The 24,596-nt window shown below is 42.0% G+C and overlaps 1 protein-coding gene across 1 annotated transcript in view; it reads right to left on the bottom strand.

Moving 5' to 3' along the window:
* Nucleotides 1–6,072, bottom strand: part of LOC126356286 (facilitated trehalose transporter Tret1-like) — a 130,061-nt gene extending 123,989 nt beyond the window's left edge. The window contains exon 1 of the mRNA XM_050007165.1: nt 5,967–6,072. The gene's annotated coding sequence lies outside the window, so the exon portion shown is untranslated. The remainder of the gene's footprint in view (nt 1–5,966) is intronic.
* Between the last annotated feature and the right edge of the window lie 18,524 nt (nt 6,073–24,596).

The following is a 24,596-nucleotide window of genomic DNA, read 5'->3' as shown; positions in this document are numbered from 1 at the left end:
ACACTGAAAAAAAAGGTTCAAATGGCTCTGAGCACTATGGGACTCAACTTCTGAGGTCATTAGTCCCCTAGAACTTAGAACTAGTTAAACCTAACTAACCTAAGGACATCACACACATCCATGCCCGAGGCAGGATTCGAACCTGCGACCGTAGCGGTAGCGAGGTTCCAGACAGAAGCGCCTAGAACCGATCGGTCACTTCGGCCGGCAATAGAGGGCGTCTTAACGGACATCGACTAACCGCACACATCATATGCTATACAACTGGATCTACGTAAGGGGCAAAGACGCAGCAAGGAGACAATTTTGTGGAGATGAAGTGAACCAATTTATGGAAAGGGAGAGCTACGTTTACATAGTAGAAGAAGCATTTGTTATGAAAGATCTCTGTTCACAAGGCTCATGAAACGTGTTCCAATGAGCGAGTCTGAGGACAGGAATACGAGTTGCAAAATGATATGCAGAGAAGTAAGCTGGGCCGAGTCAGTAAGAAGCTGTGGTTGTTAGGGACAAGTGCACTGAATTATTAGGATCAGCCCCCAGATCTAGGATATTTCCGAACCGGTGCAAAAAACTTGATGGTAGCGCCGTCCCCTTCCGCTTCCGTCTCCCCCCCCCCCCCCCCCCCGCCCCCACCAGATAGTTGTGAGATGGACTTCAAAAATTAAAAAAAATAGATTTTTCAAATGTATGTTCATTTTGTAGCACACACCTTCCTGAAGAGTTTGATATATAAAACATGTGTTCGAGGAAATGTAAGACATGATATTTGGTCTTAAGTTTGCCTAAGAGCAGTGCCACGGCTCTCCACACAGCATTCTTCTCTCGGACGTCACTGTATTTCGCTATGTGGAATTCAAACGTATATATTTTGTAACTGAAGCCATCAAACCTATATTCAGGACAGTGAAAATTAAAATAATCTGTGGTGCTTCTCCTGCTCCCAGTCGGCCACTTTAACATCCTACCCCCCCTCAATAAAACTCAAATCAGTAACGGGTGGGACTATTTGTGAATGGAAGAATAAGAGCTCTTCAGAAAATATGCCCGTTATCTAATAACTTTCTCTTTTGTATGACATAAAATTAAATATAGGAAACATAAAAGCAGTCAAGACAGGAGACGAGCAAGAGAGCACCCATTTCTTGAATCCTTCGGTCCCAGCATTTTCTTTTACTGTAATCTTTTATCGCTTTACACGGCGTGCTTTCCTTTATGCGAGAGAATCTATTACCTCATCAAAGTTCATCCAATGTTTAGCTACATGAAAAATGAAAACGTCGTTTGCTAATACTGAAAATAGTACTCAAGACAGGCGTGGTTTTTATATCTGATTACGTCTATTTCGTCACTGTCTGCCAGATAAAACGAAATAGCCCTTTATAATATTTCTGCAATTTTAACACACACCAAATAAGCGAGACTGTTTTGGCAAATATGCTCTTTTTTATGTACGTGATTTACATAAATAACACGACAGAAAGTAGCAATATCGAATGCCTTTTACAAGTAAAAACTTTCATGTTAGAAAACAGTTTTACGTTTCATTCAGTGTCTCAAAGATGAGATCGAAAAGTAGTAGAAGTACGAAATTCTAATATAAATTTGGAATCGTCATATTCTTCCATATAATTTTTACGATGTCCCTGTTTCTTCTCCTTCCTCGTTTTTAAAACAATCCTGCCATCACTGATTTTGTAGCTATTCCTGCCATTGTCAAAATTTATCCTCCAGTTAGCTTCACTAATCCTGCCACAGCCGCACGGACTGGGGGGCCTTGCCACGGTTCGCGTGTCTGCCCCAGTCCCCCGCCGGAGGTTTGAGTCCTCCCTGACGGCGCGCGCGTGTGTGTGTGTGTGTGTGTGTGTGTGTGTGTGTGTGTGTGTGTGTGTGTGTGTGTGTGTGTGTGTGTGTGTCCTTAGCCTAAGTTAGTTTATGTTAGATTAAGTAGTGTGTGTGCCTAGCACCTTATCAGTTTGGTCCAATAGAATTTACCACAAATTTCCAATTTTCCCGCCACAATCACCAGTTCACTTATTCCTCTTATTTTCCGGTTAGGCGTTATTACCTGATCGTACAAGGCGTTTTCCGAGCTGTTCCGAGAACAGAATTAAGCAGCTGCTAACTGGGGACTGTACAACTGGCCCTTGGCAATCTGGCGATGTGGCAAAATATTTGTCAAAATTTCATTTCGTTGGATACACTAAGAACATAATCTCTAATCTTTCTCACCTGTTAGTCCTTTACTTCCCCTCTGGTAGTCTGAATCTATGGTTTCGCTAAGAAGTATAGCGAAGCTTATTCTCAGTCATAAACAACAGCGATTGGCATTCACTCATTTGGTTTTATTCATTTCAGTTCGTATAGCCCCGTCCCCTTTTGTCTGCAGGAAGTTTTATATTACTATAATGCGACGGGGATTCCCCTGGCAGACACATTATGTTCACTGTGCACGTATTCAAAAATCAACTTAAGATTGGTTTGGAAATCAACTTAGAATGTGTTCCACAATGTTTAAAAACCAACACGAATGTGTTCGAAAATCATACGGATAATCAATAGGCCAACGTGCGCTGGATTCTAGGTGCTGTGTGAAACAAGGTTCGTTTTCATAAAGACTGTGAATTTGGCGCCCCCTGAAACTGCTGCACGGGTCAGATACCGCGGTTTGAAACCGCGCTCTCCGCCGCTAGATCCGGGCCTGATTAGGCTTAAGCAACAGAAATTACGGTGGAGTTTTGAAAATAGTGAAAAATGTAAAGTCCCATCGCAAAGCTCTGTCTGCTAACGATGAATTGCTTTTCGTCTTTGAAGTTGAAAAAGATGTACAGATACAGCCGACGAAATTACTCTAGAATGAAACAATTTATTTTATTGTACACCTTTTTAAATAATATGCCGTGCACAACCGATTCCATATGTTTAGAGCTTACTATTTTTGACCATCATTGGTCTTAACATGTAACTGACAGAAAAATAAAACAAATCATTACTACGAAATCTTTTCTAATTGCTTAAAAACAATCACATTGTAACATGTGGGGTCACAGCGTGTCTAAACAAATATGATGCAGTAATGTGTTTAAGCAAAACTGTGTCAAATTACAAAGGCTAATGGGTCGTATTCTTATTAACGTACAGAGCAAATGATGTATCAACAAACTAATCCTCCACGACCGCCTCCAAGCGGAATATTCGCCGGCACGCTAACAAGGCGTTATCGGGCAACGAGCAGCCAGTCATTCCGTAGTTCTGAAGCTCTCAGAGATGTCATATGACATCCGCACAGAACTGTCTCAAGAAAAATGACGAAGACGCAGATTGAAAGGAAGAAGGGGAAAAACGGTTAGCATCGCTGAGTTCAGTGTGGAAAGACCCGTGTTCCATTCCCTATAGCTCAGACGTTTTTCTGATGTAGTGTGGGCAACGCAGCTGAGTCCACATGAGCTGCTTGAATAAAGTAGCGGTAACGTAACCCTTAATCTGTTGGCAGATAATGGCTGGAGGGATCGATAAATTGCTGATGAGATGTCCCACGATCGGAGACCGCTCCTCGTACTGCCCTGTAGGAGGCAGTTCGCCAGTGGGAAGAGGGCAAAAGCCTAATCAGTCACTGGTGTCTCCCTTTACTATTACTTGACCCAAATGGAAAATATGCAAATACTGTCCTGTCAGAACATAAAAAGTGCTTTAAAAATTATTGACTTCTGCTTAAAGGATTTCTGTACCAACAAGAAAATAGTTTATTATAGAAGCTACGTAGATAATATTCATGTGACAAAGCCCGAATAGAACATATTGTACAAAAACTAAGCATGATATGTCCCCAAGATTAAATTTATTTCAGATCCCTAGGTAAAAGGAGACCAAATGGTTAGTAAAAGGAAACAGCATTACTTCCAACAACATAGGAACGCAATCTGTACAAACACGGAATTGAACCACTCACAGCGCCACAAACACGCTTGCTCTATTCTCCTTTACATGGAAAGAAGTCACTTTCTTTTCAAATATCAGAGATTACAAAGGAAATTGCGAATATGAAACAAGTGCATTATGCGAACATTTGTCAGTCGCAGATAACTAAAATATACAGTAAAATAAAAATAAGTAAGGCCGTGATTAAAAATGAAAACTGAAACAAATTTACACTGCTGAGGAACAATGGCATTCCAAATTGAAACATATCTTTTGTAAATGACTTTAAAAATACGAAACCGCAGTTATACTATAATAGAATATTAAATAAATATGTGTACACAATCTCTGTGATACATAAAATTTTCCGCTACGATCGCAAGAAGTAATGCACAGGTTAAGAGACAAGTTTATGAATCGATAGCGAATACGCAAGAAGTATGATTTTCGGTTTTCGTTGACGTAAAAAGTTGTTTCTTTTATCATTAAAAATTAAAATTGTATTTATATTTGTTGTAAAAACGAAATGTTTCTTATTAAGGGGCCAGATGTATAATGCAAACGTATAAAGTTCATCTGACATCAAAGAACGTTAGTGATGTCTAGGGGATCTGGCGAAGCATGGTGCGTGAGTTAAGTTCGGGAAAGAAACAAGAAACAGATGTGGAAGGCATGGCCTCTGATGTGAGAGGTTCTGCAGACTTATTTTAAAGCTCTTTGAGAAACTGGCAGCGCTCCATGGTTGTGAAGAAAGTAGCTCAATGGATGCAGTTTAATTATTCGTTGAACGGCCGTTATGAGCCGATTACAAATATGTCTGGGGTAGCTCCGTGGAGTGACCAGTAGAGGAAACACGAGCGGCGGTACATGGTCGTCTGCACCTCGTCTTCGTTATCTTGAGGCAAGATATATGTTGCCATTAAATCTGTACTAGGACACGGACCAGTGAAATTTTTAAGTGTCAATATTTTTACTGGAAGTGAACTTTCCAACACTTCATTTGACCGATATCACAATCTTAAATACAATCCTACACCTAGTCCAAAAGTGATGTTGCATCAAACAGTTAACTAACGTACAATTTCAAAGATTGAAATTTCAGCAATTTGCATTACTATAATTTGCGAAATAACTTGATGCTTTATATCATTATAATTCAATAATTTATTTAATTCAGGCCTGCTGTTTTTTCAAATTTGACATGTTAATGTGGTCACTAGTATCTTACTATTTCTGTTCTTTCTTTCTATCTGTTATTTGAGCTGTGTGTTTCTAGTTACGTTAGAGGAACTGTTATTTAAATATTGGTAAATAACGTTAATACATAAGCACACATGTCTGAATAACCGTTACTGGAGCTTATATCGGCGAATACTTAACTGTGAAATACCAAATTCCAAGCTAACCTAACTAAATTCATTCTCTCTGCGCTTCTGTTTCAAGGAGAAGCTACTTTCGAGGAAAGGTCAAAAATTAATGTGAAATTTCAATTCTTCTAAAGTGGACAAATATTGAAATCGCAAAGTGATTTGCACATTGCTTACAGAAGATCAGGACACTACACTTACTTTAGAAATGATGAGTATTTAAGCTGACGACTAATTTGGTCAAAACAGCGCTTGTCCTTACGCACGGCCGACAGTTTGCATTCCAGGTAATTTAAAAATTCTGCCGAGCACTTTTATTACAAGTATCCCATTTTATTGCACAGTCATCTGACCTTGTTTGTTGTCATAGTACTAAAAGAACGTTGTCCACTTCAATAGACGAAATAACTGCGGTCATTTCCAACAAAAATAGAAACGTTTGACAATGAGCATCAAGATTAGTTACTGTACGTCACGAGAAACTTAACTTATGCAAGCAATATGCGGACGTCCGATTCTACATGCAGACAGGAGGACATAAGATAAGCAGTAACGATGGACGCTTAAAAAATTTGCACACTGCACACAACAGTTTACGACTAGTTATTCTCAAAGGACTGGAAACAACGATACGATGAGGAAGGAGCTTGATAAAACAGGGAATGAATAAAGTGGGAATACCTGTTTCAATATTTATGACTCACTCGGATCACCGGTCGCTGTAAACAAGCTGCCAGCAACAGGAAACCAGAAACGCGAAAAGCCCTCGCGCAGTCTGTGTACTCGGAAATGCTCGTCTGGCTGGAATGTGAACTACATGCTGGCCGTACGATGAGCGCTGTCTGCGGGCGATACGCGAAACTGATTACACTCCCCTTTCAGCTATTTCTAGTTCAGGTGTAAATATTTTCTTAAGGGCCCCCACACAGAAATCAACCGAAAGAGAAAGTGGACGCGTGTAGGCGTTTTGACCGACCAATCGACGGACTTTCCTTGTCGGGATATCAGGTGAGTATGACCTCACGACAGCCGTCGCCCCCTCCAATTCACCCAACAAACTCTGCCGTGTGCAGTGCTGTCATGCCAACCGCCCGGCAAGAGTTTGTCTTTCGTTACTGCGCGCTACAGAGTAAGAGGCGGATGAAACTTCGACAGAGTTTCTGAAGAAATTTAAAGACTAGAGATGTTTTACGGGACAAGCCGTGCGACGAGGATAGCAATAGAGATCCAAGAAATAAAACATTTGTTTAATTTTTTAATTGTTTATGTGGCATATAGAGAGTAAAAATTATACAGGGTGGTCCATTGATAGCGACCGGGCCAAATATCACACGAAACAAGCATCAAACGAAAAAACTACAAAGAACGAAACTTATCTAGCTTGAAGGGGGAAACAAGATGAAGCTATGGTTGGCCCACTAGATGGCGCTACCATAGCTCAAACGGATATAAACTGCGTTTTTTTTAAATAGCAACCCCATTTTTATTACTTATTCGTGTAGTACGAAAAGAAATACGAATGTTTTAGTTGGACCACCTTTTTTCGCTTTTTGATAGATGGCGCTGTAATAGTTGTAAGTGCATAAGTACGTGGAATCACGTAACATTCCGCCAGTGCGGACGGTATATGCTTCGTGATACATTACCGGTGTTAAAATGGACTGTTTACCAATTGCGGAAAAGGTCGCTATCGCGTTGATGTATGTCTATTGTGATCAAAATGCCCAACTGGCGTGTGCTATGTATGCTGCTCAGTATCCTGGACGGCATCATCCAAGTGTCCGGAACGTTCGCCGGACAGTTACGTTATTTAAGGAAACAGGAAGTGTTCAGCCACATGTGAAACGTCAACAATGACCTGCAACAAATGATGATGCCCAAGTAGGTGTTTTAGCTGCTGTCGCGGCTAATCCGCACATCAGTAGCACACAAATTGCGCGAGAATCGGGAATCTCAAAAACGTCGGTGTTCAGAAGACTACATCAACATCCATTGCACCCGTACCATATTTCTATGCACCAGGAATTGCATGGCGACGACTCTGAACGTCGTGTACAGTTGTGCCACTGGGCACAAGAGAAATTACGGGACGATGACAGATTTTTTGTACGTGTTCTATTTAGCGAGGAAGCGTCATTCACCAACAGCGGTAACGTAAACCGGCATAATATGCACTATTGGGCAACGGAAAATCCACGATGGCTGCGACAAGTGGAACATCAGCGACATTGACGGGTTACTGTATGGTGCGGCATTATGGGAGGAAGGATAATTGGCCCCCACTTTATCGATGGCAATCTAAATGGTGCAATGTATGCTGAGTATGTTACAACAAGATGTTTCACTGTATGACAGAATGGCGATGTGCTTCCAACATGATGGATGTCCGGCACATAGCTCACGTGCGGTTGAAGCGGTATTGAACAGCATATTTCATGACAGGTGGATTGATCCGCACGTTCACCAGATCTGACGTCCCCGGATATCTTTCTGAGGGGAAAGTTGAAGGATATTTGTTATCGTGATCCACCGCCGACGCCTGACAACATGCGTCAGCGCATTGTCAATGCATGTGCGAACATTACGGAAGGCGAACTACTCGCTGTTGAGAGAAATGTCGTTACACGTATTGCCAAATGCATTGAGGTTGACGGACATCATTTTGAGCATTTATTGCATTAATGTGGTATTTACAGGTAATCAAGCTGTAACTGCATGCGTTCTCAGGAACATTAAGTTCAGAAAGGAACATGTATCACATTGGAACTTGTTTACAGCGACCGGTGATCCGAGTGAGTCATAAATATTGAAACAGGTATTCCCACTTTATTCATTCCCTGTTTTATCAAGCTCCTTCCTCATCGTATCGTTGTTTCCAGTCCTTTGAGAATAACTAGTAAACTGTTGTGTGCAGTGTGCAAATTTTTTAAGCGTCCATCGATACTGCTTATCTTATGTCGTCCTGTCTGCATGTATCACATTGGAACAACCAATATAAAATGTTAAAACGTACCTACGTTCTGTATTTTAATTTTAAAAACCCAACTAAAACATTCATATTTCTTAACGTGCTGGACGTATATTTAATAAAAAATGTGGGTTTCTATTTTAAAACAGCGCAGTTGACATCCGTTTGACCTATGGCAGCGCCATCTAGCGAGCCAACCATAGCGCGATCTGGTTTCCCCCTTCAAGCTAGACAAGCTTCGTTCTTTGTTGTTTTTTTGTTTGACGCTTATTTCGTGAGATATTTTGCCCGGTCATGACCAATGGACCACCCTGTATATTTTATGAATAAAAACCCGTCGACTTTCTGTATTTCGGTTTTTATGCTTTATTTCCCATACTTATTTGAAGTAGAAACTAAAAACCGAGATACTGACAGTAGATGGCGGTTTATTCACAAATTATACTTGCTTCATTATTATAAGCATTAAGAAAATGCAGTCTTCATCCAAGCCTTCATGCTGTGAAGGTCAAAGTGACACACTTTTTTGTAATGGATTGAAAAATCAGCCAACCACTTGCAAATAAAAGCTTATTATCCCTCGATCATGGTTTCTATATTTGTAAAAATATATTCTTCAGAAGTATTGGGCTTATTACATCACATGATGCCACAATAGATCATATGAACCCGAGCGGCTCTTGGCATCTAATCTATTGTGAAATGAAGTTTACACAAACATCTTTTGTTTCATTTATTTCTCCTTACCAGTTAAGCGCTGTCGGGCTGGCTAGCACTTGGATAGGTGACCATCCACTCTGCCGAGCGCTGTTGGCAAGCGGGATGCACTCAGCCCTTGTGAGGCAAACTGAGGAGTTACTTCATTGAGAAGTAGCGGCTCCGGTGTCGCAATCTCACATACGGCCGGGAGAGCGGTGTGCTGACCACATGCCCCTCCATATCTGCATCCAGTGAGGCCTGTAGGGTGAGGATGACACGGCGGCCGGTCGGTACCGTTGGGTCTTCCAAAGCCTATTCTGAGGGAGTTTAAAGCAAAGAGTTTCTGGAGAAATTTAGAGACTGCAGATGTTTGTGGCTCACGGGTTGAGATTTGTATGGCAATATAGATGAAAGAAATGCACTCATTTCATGTCTTAAAGAATCCATAACGGTTTCTTGTGGCACGTAGAGAAAATAAGACTCCGTCGACCTTCTGTATTTCTGTTTTTAGGCTTCATTCCAGATACTTAGCGGAAATGAAATTTAAAAACCGAAGTATTGACATTCAGTGGACCTTAGTTCATAAAATATGGTTGCTTCATTGTTATCGGTGTTAAAAAAAAGTCCAGCCTATATTCAAGCCCTCTACTGTGAAGAGCAAAGTGTGGGATTTATTGTTACAGATCTAACAGTTGCTAAATGTTTCGATTTTTATATTTCTGGTGTTATATTTATTAGATGACGTGAGCCGTCACCAAGTGTAGTCTTTCTTCTTCGAATTTAAAATGAGTTTTTTAAACTTACAGGCTATCTTTTATGCTTAGTACATAAATACGTCAATAACGTTTAGATCAACGTCTTTTATTTATTTTCCTTCACAATGATGTATTTCCTCTCTCAACTATAAGTCACGTTCCTAGTTTCAGGAATCATTTAGTTAAAAGTGGTGGTGATACAACAGTACTGAATTTGAGGTCCTCTTAATTTCTGCCAGTGGCTACAAATCATAGTGTATCTAACAGCCTCTCGTCGCAGCTTACAGCCTCCCTCACGATAGTATTATTTTTCCTCAAGGATGATTTGACGATTTTCAGCAGCTCCAAAATGCATATTTCATGCATTCTTATATAATTACGAAAGTCATCGGCCCCCTGCTGCTTAAGTAGCAGAATGCGGATGAATTTGCATTAGTCACTTCTTTCACCACAGCTTTCTCTCGGCTTTCTCGGCCTTGTTACCTCTACAACACCCAAGGCAAACCCCCGTTTTTAATTCTATGAAAAACCAAGAGGGATCTCGTTGAACACAAAAACAATGAACTTAAGGTAAACAAATCGCAACAGGGCGGCGCTATAATCGCTGAGTGCAGTCGGTGGTCGGGGAGTTTGTAGGCTGACACGAAACTGGTCGGACGGTCAGATATAATTAACGCTAGATAGGCCAATGACCTCTTCTTTGCAGACGCACACCACGCTCAAGCCCGTACTGGAATGGGTGAAATGCAGCGAGTAATGAGGAGACTGGGCAAGGGGCACTACATCAGTAGAGTGTTCATAAGATGAGGGGGGCGTGCTAGGGTAGTCCGTTCACTGTGTCCAGATTGCTATCAAGAGACCGGGGTTCGAATCCCGAATTGATATCAATCAGTGCCCACTCGCAGCCAGGGTACGTAATTCCTTTTCTGATGTATTTACGGTCCCTACAGGGAACGACACGCAGAGGGCTGAACAATATCCATAGGAACTTCACTTAATACAGGCACCTGAAGATTAATAAGTAAGCTTTCGCAGGATAATTGGCATTTGTCTTTAAGTGTCTGCAGATTCAGATTGTTTACTGTTCCATTGGGGCTAAAAACAAACCTGTAACTATTTGTGCCGTCTTTCTTTTTATCTTTTGATATCCTCTGTTAGACCTATCTTGTATGATGGCCCGGATAGCTAAGCGTGTTAAAGCGTCAATTCCGGTATGAGGAGGCGTGCCAATCCCATTGGGTCAGAATCCCGAAAATGTGGCCATAAAAACAAAGAAAAGCTCGCAGAAGTTCCGTTTAATAGGTGCCTAGAGTAATGTTGGGACTATTGAATTCCGGGCTTAGAAGTGACCAGCTGTTTCTTCTAAAGGTTGAATTTCAGGTCCAACGTGGCATTCATTTGTGAGCCGAGCTAGCAGAGCTGGAAAAGTACTGCGCCATTGAGATGAAATGCTTTTATCCAGCGAAACCAGTCGGACTTTTTTTTTTTTTAACGGCGGCTATTCCATAAGGTATGTATTTCACTACGGAAGCTTACTTCATTATTTAATCATTAATCAACAACTGGTTTTCTAACCACGTTCTTACCAGAATAAAAGCAAAGAAGCCGTAAAGCGTGACCGAAAAAAACGGATAAGTTTTAGATCGCACGACATTCATTTCATTCTTCAGTATTGGTGTAATCTTCGGGAATCTGCCTTAAAATCCAGCTACTAACAGCAACTCCGGCTTTGAGCTATTTTTAAGCTACAGTTTCAAATTACCGTTATTTACTTTGCCGTCTGAAGCTGTTGTATGTTTTTACCTCCTGCAGAGGATTACGAGGAATGAGGTGCTGAGGGTGATGTATACTTACGTCGGTGACGAAGAAGATGGAGAACAAGAAACGCAACAGGAATAAGATTGAGAAGATTTATTAAAATTTTCAATGTTTGTCACTAATATATATTTTGTATAATAAAGACAGTAATGGAGGAATTTTTGTAATAAAGTTTACAAATAAAATTATAAATGTTCACTGAAAATATTATGGTGAGAAAATGAAACGCCGTCCTTATGATCTTATTTCTTTGTAGCTATCAGTTTCGGCGCTTCAGTGCGCCATCAGCTGATGCTGAAGGGAGTGACACGATCTCTTATATATACCGCATCAGTGCCCAACGTAACTGTTTACGCAGATTACCTGAAAACTTTGGTGTCTGCACTCCATACATTAACGGCCAACACAAGAAGCTACAAAATAACTAAAATCGTAAGGATGGCTGATCGCGTTTCATTTTCTCAGGACAGTAAACGGTCTTCGTCCCCAAGACCTCCTGACGAAAGGATGGACGAGCAAAAAGTATTGTTTGCCCACTTAATAAATTTTTTCCATATTCTTTTCGCCGTATGGGATCCGCTAAATTGAATTTTTCGATTTTGATATAAAAATCGTTATCAGGAGGGTTAGACGCTTCATTATACCCATTTTGGTAGTAAATCTGCAGATTTTGAAATTTTGGCCAGGTCGTAGGGTTTATGGCCCTCTGTGCGATGGATTACGACGAGAGTCAGTGTGATGGCCTGTCTGGAAGTGAATTTTAGGTGGTTTTCCACATCCCACTAGGCGAATACAGGGCTGGTAGTCAAGTCCCGCCTCAGTTACATAATTCGCAAACATTTAGAAAACTTCCGCTCACTTTGACATGAATAACAACTACACACATACAGTTGAGGTACACGTATTCCGTCCTCGGAAAAACAGGGAGACGGCTGAAAGGACATCCTATCACGCCTTAAATTAACCATGACAAATTCGTAAATAGCCATGTCCATTCTGAACTGATGCGGGACAAAGGAACAAGAAGAAGAAGATGTAATTGGCATGTGTTCCACACTTTTGAGCAACAATCTCTTGTGGGGGAGAAGCACTAGTTGTTTGTAAACAATCTCCCTTCTAGACCGATTGCTTTTTCCCAGCATCAAAGCATGCACCTGCCTTACCAACGACCGGCTCTATGCCGTCATGCCATTTCATATGCCTACAAATAATCGCTAGAAAATATTACACACAGGTGTACTCTTTCTCAAGGTATTTCGACAAACTTTAAAAAGTGTTCGCGTGTTGTTGCAGTCGTCAGTTTGGAGACTAGTTCAGTTCTACTCTTCGCACTGTCTTGTGTAAGTCTCTGCGTCCCTGCACAACCCTTGCAGCCTACGTCCACTACTGTATTCAAGTACTGGTCTCCTTCTGCAGTTCTGACGCCTCTTCTCTTCCCCCCCCCCCCCTTCCCCTCCCCCACCTCCGACCCACACACGCAGGTCCCAATATTACCAAATAAACTATGCTTTGATGCCTTGTGATGTCTCCCGTCAACCTATCCGTTATATTAGTCAACTTGCACCATAAATCGATTTTCTTCCCTATTCTTCATTAACTATTCGATGTACCTATCAAATCTTAATTATTCTTCTGTGATGACATATTAAAGAAATATTATTCTGTGGATCGTCCACACTGCTCTTCCATATAAAACATGTAAGGCTACGTTCTTAACATCTCCCTAGGTCCTTTCACCAGGTAATGCAATACATTTTTTTCTTGGCCAGTTTCGGTTGAAAGAAATGCATAATTTTATGCGAGACATCCTGGAATATTCCCGCTTCGGCCCCTGTAGTTTCATGAAGTCTCGACTGGTGGCGGCGCTATACGTAGCCTTCAAAATGCCGTCTGTGACAGGGCTGCGTTCCAAGCAGAGAGCTGGCATTGAGTTTCTTCTGGCGGAACAGCAGCGCATCACGAATATTCGTTGGCGCCTGCAGACTGTCTACAGATATCTGGCAGTAAACAAAAGTACGGTGAGTCGTTGGGCGAGGCGTCTGTCATCGTCGCAACAAGGTCGCGCAAATCGGTCCGATCTCTCGCATGTCGGCCGGCCGCACTCAACTGCGACTCTTGCAGTGTTGAAACGTGCGGACACTCTCATTCGAGGTGATAGACGGAACACAATCAAACAGCTCGCTGCACATCTGGACGTCTCTGTTGGTATTGCTGACACACTCATCCACCAAATGGGACCTCAAAGCCATGTGCTCGAATTTCGCACCTTCCGACTTCCAACTGTTTGGTCCAGTGTGGATGTACTTCGCAGGGAGTAGTACGGGGATGACGAGGAGATAGTTGATGCGGCAAGACGCCGACCAGTAGAGCGGCACCACGGTGTATACAGGGCCTCGCAGTAAGGTGGCGTAGGGCCATCACACTGGATGGAGATTATGTCCAAAAATAGGGTTTTGTAGCCAAAACAGTGGGGAATAGTATGGTGTACCAGAATCCTGAATAAAAGCAACGTGCTTTCAGAAAACAAGTGTTGCATTACTTACTGAACGCCTCTCATATCTTCAGAAAAGGCTTCCTAACTTTTATTTATATTCGATTTTAACAATTTGCCCTTTTCACGAAAACGTTTCTTACTGCTGCCAGTCTTCGTGTTGTACCTTCTGCACTACTGCAGTCTTCAGTTACGAAGGTTGTCTGAAAAGTAATGCTTCCACCTTCGTAACTCTTCAGCAGCTGGCAGCATTGATAAGTGGCAGGTACTGGCTTGTTCTGTAGCGTCTTCTCTACAGCGTCAGTTGAAGGGAAGCCTTAGCATTGAACGGTTGTGTTGTCACAGTGTAAAGTACGGAACCCTGTGCAGACGGTCGGTCAATGCGATTTAAGCAACGTGCGCTCATTGAATTCTTGACAGCAGAAGATATCACCCCAAAGAAGATTCATCAGAGAATGAAAGCAGTTTATGGTGATTATGTTGATGTGAGTACTGTGCGTCGTTTGGTGAGTAAGTTTAAAGATGTCGATGTGGGAACATCTGACCTGAGTGACAAAAAAAAAGTTTGACGTCCTGTGACAGCCACCACCGAGTATCACAAGCAAAATGTTGACAAATTGGTTCAGGATGATCGTCGCATCACTCAGAGAGAAATTGCAAGCACAATCGGCATTTCACAAGAACGTCTGGGTCACATTATTACTTTGCTTGGCTATCGAGATACCTCTGCAGGATGGGTACCCTGGATGCTGACTTCAGAGACTGAATCTCACCACCGTACGGCATCCTCCATACAGACCAGGTTTAGCACCGTCGACTCCATCTGTTCCCGATAGTGAAAGATGATCTGCTGGGACATCATTATGCTTCTGGTGAAGAGAACTATGAGACTGTGCTTGCGGAAACAGAGTGTCGACTTCATCCGTGATGGCTTCAGAAAACGTGTTCATCGTTGGTAGAAATGTATCCAATTGGCTGGTGATTATGTGGAAAAATGAATATTGGTAATTAAAGATCACACTCTAAGGATAATTTCTGCATTTGATTTATTAAAATATTCCCATCCAAACCCAATTAACGAAGGTCGGGGCATTACTTTTCATTCAATCCTCATACTTTACTGCTGAAAAAACAAAACTCGTCTACTGCTCTCAGCTTCTTACTTCGTAATCTCACTCTATCAGCATCACGTGCCTTAATTCGGCTACACTCGATCACATCACCCTTGTTTTATTTGTGTTCACTATAAACCATTTTAAAAATATTCTCCTTCCGTTCAACTTATCTTCAAAGTCTTTTGGCATCTGTTGAAAATCACAGTTTTGTTGTGGACCACACATTTTAATGAGTGTTTTCCCTGGTACATCATCTTTAGCTCGTACACCGTTTTACTCCCCCTCCCCCCTCCCCGAGGGAGAATTTCACCGTAATTCTGAACAACACAAGAACTGCAGTGTCGTATTTATCCGCAATACCGGCAAGAGACTTTCAGTTAAAATGTCACCTGTGTACGGGAATATGCATAATGGATGAACGAGTGCAGGTTGTAGATACATAGTTGGCAACATATGGAAATTTTGGTCTGCCTGTGAAGCGTGCTCGGATAGCCTATGGCAAGTCGATCGCTCAAGATTGTCGTTATTCCATTATACAACTGATGATTGTCTGTTTTCGCAACTGCGAATACATTGCCGATATTTACACATACGAGGGTAATCCCAAAAGTAAGGTCTCCTTTTTTTGTAAGTACATACACCTACACTAATGGAAATGGAAAAAAGAACACATTGACACAGGTGTGTCAGACCCACCATACTTGCTCCGGACACTGCGAGAGGGCTGTACAAGCAATGATCACACGCACGGCACAGCGGACACACCAGGAACCGCGGTGTTGGCCGTCGAATGGCGCTAGCTGCACAGCATTTGTGCACCGCCGCCCTCAGTGTCAGCCAGTTTGCCGTGGCATACGGAGCTCTATCGCAGTCTTTAACACTGGTAGCATGCCGCGACAGCGTGGACGTGAACCGTATGTGCAGTTGACGGACTTTGAGCGAGGGCGTATAGTGGGCATGCGGGAGGCCGGGTGGACGAACCGCCGAATTGCTCAACACGTGGGGCGTGAGGTCTCCACAGTACATCGATGTTGTCGCCAGTGGTCGGCGGAAGGTGCACGTGCCCATCGACCTGGGACCGAACCGCAGTGACGCACGGATGCACGCCAGGACCGTAGGATCCTACGCAGTGCCGTAGGGGACCGCGCCGCCACTTCCCAGCAAATTAGGGACACTGTTGCTCCTGGGGTATCGGCGAGGACCATTCGCAACCGTCTCCATGAAGCTGGGCTACGGTCCCGCACACCGTTAGGCCGTCTTCCGCTCACGCCCCAACATCGTGCAGCCCGCCTCCAGTGGTGTCGCGACAGGCGTGAATGAAGGGACGAATGGAGACGTGTCGTCTTCAGCGATGAGAGTCGCTTCTGCCTTGGTGCCAATGATGGTCGTATGCGTGTTTGTCACCGTGCAGGTGAGCGCCACAATCAGGTCTGCATACGACCAAGGCACACAGGGCAAACACCCGGCATCATGGTGTGGGGAGCGATCTCCTACACTGGCCGTACACCTCTGGTGATCGTCGAGGGGACACTGAATAGTGCATGGTACATCCAAACCGTCATCGAACCCATCGTTCTACCATTCCTAGACCGGCAAGGGAACTTGCTGTTCCAACAGGACAATGCACGTCCGCGTGTATCCCGTGCCACCCAACGTGCTCTAGAAGGTGTAAGTCAACTACCCTGGCCAGCAAAATCTCCGGATCTGTCCCCCATTGAGCATGTTTGGCACTGGATGAAGCGTTGTCTCACGCGGTCTGCACGTCCAGCACGAACGCTGGTCCAACTGAGGCGCCAGGTGGAAATGGCATGGCAAGCCGTTCCACAGGACTACATCCAGCATCTCTACGATCGTCTCCATGGGAGAATAGCAGCCTACATTGCTGCGAAAGGTGGATATACACTGTACTAGTGGCGACATTGTGCATGCTCTGTTGCCTGTGTCTATGTGCCTGTGGTTCTGTCAGTGTGATCATGTGATGTATATGACCCCAGGAATGTGTCAATAAAGTTTCCCTTTCCTGGGACAATGAATTCACGGTGTTCTTATTTCAATTTCCAGGAGTGTATTTATTCCTGCAATGGTTTACATCAGTTTACAGCTTGAACATTTAGTTTTTTTTCGACATAATCACCATTTCTGTCGGTGCATTTTTGTAGACACTGAGGCAGTTTTTGTATGCCCATGTCATACCAGCTCGCCGCCATGCTGTTCAGAAAGTTATGAAACTCCTCTTTCACCTCGTCGTCGGAGCTGAATCGCTGGGACCACAATTAGCGCTGACAGGTACTGTGAGACTCTGAAACAACTCAAACAGGCAGTTCAGAACCGGAGAAGAGGAATGTTGAGCAAGGGCGTACACATTCTCCATGAGAAGGCTCGCCCACACATCGCTCGGCAAACCGTTGCTCTCCAGCAACAGTTGAAACGCCCCGTTAGAAAAATTAATGAATTACTGTGCTGGTAAACCCCTTACGTTATTTGATTTTCAAACAGCTGAGCAAAACTGAACGTACTCAGACATTTCTCGCTTTACTTATTCTGATCATCACTAAACTGACACACAATATTCTTAGCGCAACGCAATCTGACTTTCAATAATCCCTACAAAAGAATGGCCCTGCTAACAATAACCTATACCTTTCATGAATCACTTACCTCTCAAAAATCTTAGTTACTCGAACTACTGCAATACTGCGAACACCAACACTGCCAGCTAACTAAAAGATTCAAACTACTGAAGGGACTAACTACTGATAGGCACAGTTAGCAAATGAAATATTTTGATAGAGAACAAACAATATATTTACCTTAATAGTGTTCAAAAGTCATAATATATATATCAGTTCATGACATCCAGTCTTACAAATTTACTCTCTCTGATGGACACACGTCCAGATCATCCGCTCTCAAAACTCCGCCATCTCACTCCCCACATCCATCACTGCTGTCGGCTCACCTCCAACTGCGCAACGCTAAGCGCTGTTCACATCGAACTGCCCAACACTACAATAGCGAATATTCCAACAATGCCAACCACCCACAGACTGCACACAGCACAGCCAGTGATTTTCATACACAGCGCTACGTGGCGTTACCAATATGAAAACCTAAACAGGTTACTTACACAGTTTCAGCGGAACATAATCACCCACCCAGCCTATAGTCCTGGCTTGGCTCCCTAGGTTAGAAGAACATTTGGCCGGAAAGCGATTCAGCTCCGAATACGAGGTGAAAGAAGAGCTTCATAACTTTCTGAACAACATGGTGGCGAGCTGGTATGACATGGGCATACATAAACTGCCACAGCGTCTACAAAAATACATCGACAAAAATGGTAATTATGTCGGAAATAGCAAAGCCATTGTAGAAATAAACATGTCTATGTACTTATAAAAAAATAAGAGGCGTTACTTTTGGGATTACCCTCGTAAGTCTTCTCATAAGTTCGACTCAGCAAGCTCTGTTAATGGATATAGATGTCTGCTTTATGAGTAGAAAGCTTCTTCACTATACAAACGTCTGTGAATAATTTGAGTTCGGCAACCAACCTATACGTCAGGGGAATAATTATGAAGCAAATATAGTTATTCTGTTTTAAAACATTGTAATAGTAATTAGACACCCCTGCAGACGTTTGCTGACGCCGGCTCTAGCTACTTTCTTCCACTTTGAGTAGCTTCAAAAATGGGCAATTTTGTTGGTTTAAGTCTAATTGAATACCTTAAATACCACTTTCGATCAGCGTTAAGTTCTCCATAAATCCATACCTGGATCTCAAAACGTACGATGTTCTTGCGTTGCTATAGGGATACTCCAAGGTATACATGTAAAGTTACTCACTGCATCTAAACGAAAACGTGAATACCTGAAGAAAAAATTACATGAAGAATCGCTTCTGAAAGGCAATGAAACGAGGTATGAGACATCAATAACGACATAAACAACATAGTGGGGTATTCTGATAGGATCACAAACCATAAAATGCATTCCGAGCCATGCTTATGTCTTGCATATTAGTGATCATATAAAAACAGCATGGCGGCCTCCGTTACTGTCGAGTGTGAAATGCAAATTGTAAACTTTTTTGTGGAACATTACTTAGAAACAGTAAAGCATTTTATGCTACCCAGAAAGACGAGCGGGTGCTGACGCTTTCGACAATGGGCGAGGGAGCGCAGCGCCGTCTCGGCAGCCCTTTCAGCCGCCAGCATGTGGGCCCTCAGAGCTATGACGCATGTAGCGTTCAAAAGCAGGCAGTCTGCCAATAAATTTTTCGCAAAATTATTAATGGACGGAACTGATGTTCGTGATCTGTCAGAAAGTGAAATACGTCGTTGCTGTCCTACCGCTACACTCAGGGCTTTAGTATTCAGACGAAAGCACTATAAAAAATATGGGGAAGCCGTGGTTTCGAACGCAAGAGGTTGCACTCAGACAACGCGCTGTTTACCACTACACTATGGGCGTAGATGTGATGTAACACTTCGGACGGAAGACGAGATCTCCTCTGCTGCAGTGTAAAGTATTGCCCGACTGTGCATATAGCCAGACCTATAAGTGTGACCAGTGTGGCCATGTTATTTGTCCTACGTCACTATCGGCGCAGACTTAAACTCCATGACGGCCGGCAGCCGGCCAGGTTTTATGAAAAACTGCCTATGTTTAAAAAAATATGTCATTGCTCTCTACAACTGAATACAGGTGTGGTTCAGATATGCGTGAAACGGAACGAAAATACTTTCATAAAGTCCGAAGCTTTTTTTTAGAAATTTCAAAGACAATTGCAACAAAAGATATTTTTCAAAACTCCCAAAATTTATTTCTGTATTCTGCAAAATTTTACTCAATCTTTTGCCCTTCAGTCTGTTTCCCAGTTTTTCAAAATTAAAAACTGTTTCATAAATCTTCAAAAGTTGTATTTCATAACCCTTCTAAATTCTCAATGGAATGTCATTTAGTCTTGATACAGGGATTAGCAAATAAACTAAAAGTGTTCTCATTCGTTACTCTTACTGTTTCAATATATTATTTTATGATGAGGACACAGTATTGAGAAGGTCTCTTCATTTTTGCCAGATTTCTCAGAATGGGATACAGTATCTTCTTGAAATCTTTCATTTTAGTTGAAACATTTGTACATGCAATCACATCGTTCAAGTGCATGCATTTGAAGCGCTGGAGCAGAATGTGTGCAACGGCAAAAGGAGAGAAATGAGATCCATTCTTCTGGTTATTTTATTTGGAGAAAGTTTCTGCATCAGTTTTGTTACAGGTTCTTCAACGACAGCAGAGGTGATTCTAGAATGCTTATAGCGGAATAAGGGTATATATAATTTCGTTACCTGTGCCATATTTGTCAGCAAAAATTGCTTTCGACGCTCTCTGAAAGTCACAGTACCTGATGAGTTACTGTCGTAATGACTATTTCTGATCCCCCGAACACTAAAACTGTCTTGTGTGGCGCAAAACATATCATATACAACACCCACAGTTCTAAAACTCTTTGTTCTGTTCAAACGAGGGAATACATTGTGTTAATTTTACATCAGCCGTGGAAGATTCGCACAGTTCGTCGCTAGCAGCGCAACTGTTTAAACCAAATGATTGTTGCTCTTTATTTTATTTCATTTTTTTGCCGCATTCTATTTCTACTGCTTCAACCATTATTGCTACTAAGCCGTTATATTGTTGGAAAGTCTTTAAGATCATTGCAGCGATGCTGTGACGTATGTGTTTGATCTAGTTCCTATACACAAAGAATGACTGCAAACAGGTCAGTATTTAATTCCAAATGCGAAATAAAAACTAAAAAAAAAAAAACATTTCATATTTACAGCATTCGACAAAATGTTCACTGTCAAAGTTATGTCCTCTTATGGTGGCCCGTTATTTTTGTACAACCAGCGCTTGAAAGTTGTCGAGCTAGGGAGCAACTGTGTCTTAACTCTTTTATTCTGAACAATTATTTGAACCTAGTTGTCTTTGTTGTTGCTGTTGTTGTTGTTGTTGTTGTGGTCTTCAGTCCAGAGAGTGGTTTGATGCAGCTCTCCATGCTACTCTATGCTGTGCAAGGTTATCATCTCCCAGTACCTACTGCAACTTACATCCTTCTGAATCTGCTCTTGGTATCCGTCTACGATTTTTACCCTCGACGCTGCCCTCCAGTACTTAATTGGTGATCCCTTCATGCCTCAGAACGTGTCCTACCAACCGATCCCTTCTTCTACTCAAGTTGTGCCACAAATTTCTCTTCTCCCCAATTCTATTCAATACCTCCTTATTAGTTATGTGATCTACTCATCTAATTTTCAGCATTCTTCTGTAGCACCACATTTCGAAAGCTTCTACAGTCTTTTTGTCTAAACTATTTGTCGTCCACGTTTCACTTCCATACATGGCTACACTCCATACAAACACTTTCAGAAATGTCTTCCTGACACTTAAATCTATACTCGATGTTAACAAATTTCTCTTCCTCAGAAACTCTTTCCTTGCCGTTGCCAGTCTACATTTTATATTCTCTCCACTTCGACCATTATCAGTTATTTTGTTCCCCAAACAGCAAAATTCATTTATTTATTTATTTATTTAACCTGATGAGATTAGGGCCATCAGGCCCTCTCTTACATCGGACCAGTGTTCCACACATCAGAGTTACATCATGACAATAGTTTAAATGAGAATGCTAGCTTACTCTAGTGACAATATGAATAAAGAGTAGTGACTAAGACCTAATTAAGTAAATGCGGCAGTATTTTTACAACAGGTGCTATACATACAGATTATGATAAAAGCAATAATAAAATGTAATGATAAACATGACTAAGACTTAATAAATTAAATGTTGGCAGTATTTTTACAGCAGGTGCTATACATACAGATTATGATAAAAGCAATAATAAGCAATAATAATAACAGTAAATAAAATCAAATAATAATGACAAACATGAGAAGGATTGGCAATAGTAACGAAGGTTTGTGCAGATGTACATAATATCTTGGTGTGTAAAGTAGATGTTTACTAGTTTAGCGTGTTTTGGGGAATGGGGATTTAAGGAGGGGGAAAGAGGGAAGTAATGAGGTGAAGTGCATTCATGTACAGAGGAAGGCATTACTGTTGCTTAAGTAGATACGTCATTAACTGTTTTTTGAAGCTGGACATGTTTTTAAGTTCTCTAACATAACGAGGGAGGTTATTCCAGAGTCGGGTTCCCGCTACTGTAAGGGACTTGGAGAAGGTGACTGAGCGATGCAGTGGAACGGAGAGGATTTTATTATGATGGGAACGTGTGTTCCTGTCATGTTGTTCCGACATGAGCGTTAGGGACGAGGAGAGATATGAGGGACAGTATACATTTATAAGACAGTAGATGAGACAGAATGTATAGAAATCTCTGCATTTGTCTGCACGCAGCCAGGACAATTTTGCATATGCTGGTGAAATGTGATCAGAAAGTCGAACGTCACAGATATATCGGACGCAGGCATTCATGACCAGTTCTAGACGTCGGGATTTTTCCTGAGAGAGGCCTTGTAGGATAATATCGCTGTAGTCAATGATTGGGAGTATAAGCGTTTGTACTAATTTCTTTTTCATATCGAAAGGGAAGAGTTTTTTATATTTTTGTAGGACATAAAGGGATGCTGATGCTTTTTTGCACACTGCAGTTACGTGCTCTGTCCAATTTAGATTTTCATCTATTATTACTCCCAACCTCTTTGCTGAGTGAGAGAAGTTAATATTGTTCCATTTTGGATAAGAGGTGGTAAGGATTCCCGATGTTTTGGGCTAATGAACTTAGAGTGACCAACAAGTACCGCTTGTGTTTTAGATGGGTTTAGTTTTAGACTTATGTCCTGTGCCCATTTTGACAGTGCATCGAGGTCAGTATTGAAATTTTCAATAGCTTTCTTGAGATTACTTGGTTTCGCACTTAGATACAACTGAAGGTCATCAGCATACATATGGTATTTGCAATAGGTCAGAACCGATGACACATCGTTGACATACAGAGAGAAGAGTATAGGACCTAATACTGAGCCTTGGGGAACGCCTGACACTACCTGCCTCCATTGTGATTTTATATTCCCAGATAGGACGCGTTGCTGACGAGACGTTATGTATGAGCGAAACCATTGCACTGCACTTGGTGAGAAATTTAGACCGCTAAGTTTGGCCAGTAAGATGTCGAAGTCGACAGTATCAAATGCTTTGCTGAAATCTAAGAAGCAAATGATAGTCTTTTCTTGTCTGTTCATGGCAAGTTTCAAGTCGTCTGTCACCTTTATCAGAGCAGATGTTGTGCTTCGATGTTTACGGAAACCTGATTGGTATTCGTCTAGTAGGTTGTTAGTAGTGAGGTAGTTGGTGAGCTGGTCATGAACTATATATTCTAAGGCCTTTGATAGTGCAGGAAGAAGGCAGATGGGGCGGTAGTCAGAGGGTGCTGTGGCTATGTCCTTTTTAGGCAGTGGCTTAATTTGTCCCAGTTTACAGGCCTCTGGGAAAACACTTGTGATTAATGAATCGTTGAAAATATCTGTTATAGAGGGCAGTAGTTGGTCAATAATAAGTTTTACCATCTGGATAGTGATACCATCATGTCCAGTAGATGCTGATCTAATCCGCATTATGGCTTTCTTGACAGTACTGCAAGTGACGTGCTGTAGATAGAATTTTTCTTTGCTACAGTTGTTCAACCCCATGAAGTAATCAATGATTCTCTGTTTTTTTTTTTCGGTACAATTTTGGTTGTAGGTAACGTGAAGAATCGGTTTAGTTCTTCAGCTGGGACCATGTGATTTTCTGCAACTTTTATTTTGCCTAAACCGAGACTACGAAGATTTTCCACAGGATAGCTGGTCTACATCTATTGTCAGCTAATGTACGGGCATGTCTGAGCTTAGCGTTTCTCACCGCTTGACTGACTTTGTTTCGTTTCTACTTGTATACAGCATGATTTTGAGGTGTAGGGTGTATCTTGTATGCTCGATGTGCAGCATCTCTGAGATTCATGAGCTGTTTTAGTTCATCAGTCAGCCAGGGTGCAGGTTGCCTTTTTACTTTTCTGGTCTTTATTGGAGCATATTTGTCATAGAGTCGAGTAATTTTGTTAGTGAAATCCTGGAGTTCGTCGTTTATGTCCATGAGGGGAGTAGAGGTCATCCCCCAAACTATTTCTTGTGCCTCAGTTTCGAGTTCAGGCAAATTTATGCGTTTGAGGTCTCGGTATGTAGACAGTTTTTGTTTCTTTCTAGCACATTCTAGTGAATACGTCATGGAAATGATGTCATGGGCAGATATGCCAAGCGCAGATATTTGAGAGGTGCGGATTATTCTGTTCGGAGATTTTGTTGCTAATATATCAATGAAAGTGTGACTGGTAGTCGTGTGATGAGTAGGTGCCAGCTGAAGTAGCGTCATATTTGAGGAAGAAAGCATCCTCTTAAATTTCCCAGTGG

The sequence above is a fragment of the Schistocerca gregaria genome, chromosome 3, assembly GCF_023897955.1.
Source record: "Schistocerca gregaria isolate iqSchGreg1 chromosome 3, iqSchGreg1.2, whole genome shotgun sequence".
NCBI lineage: Eukaryota > Metazoa > Arthropoda > Insecta > Orthoptera > Acrididae > Schistocerca > Schistocerca gregaria.
This window is presented reverse-complemented; position numbering and strand designations above follow the sequence as displayed.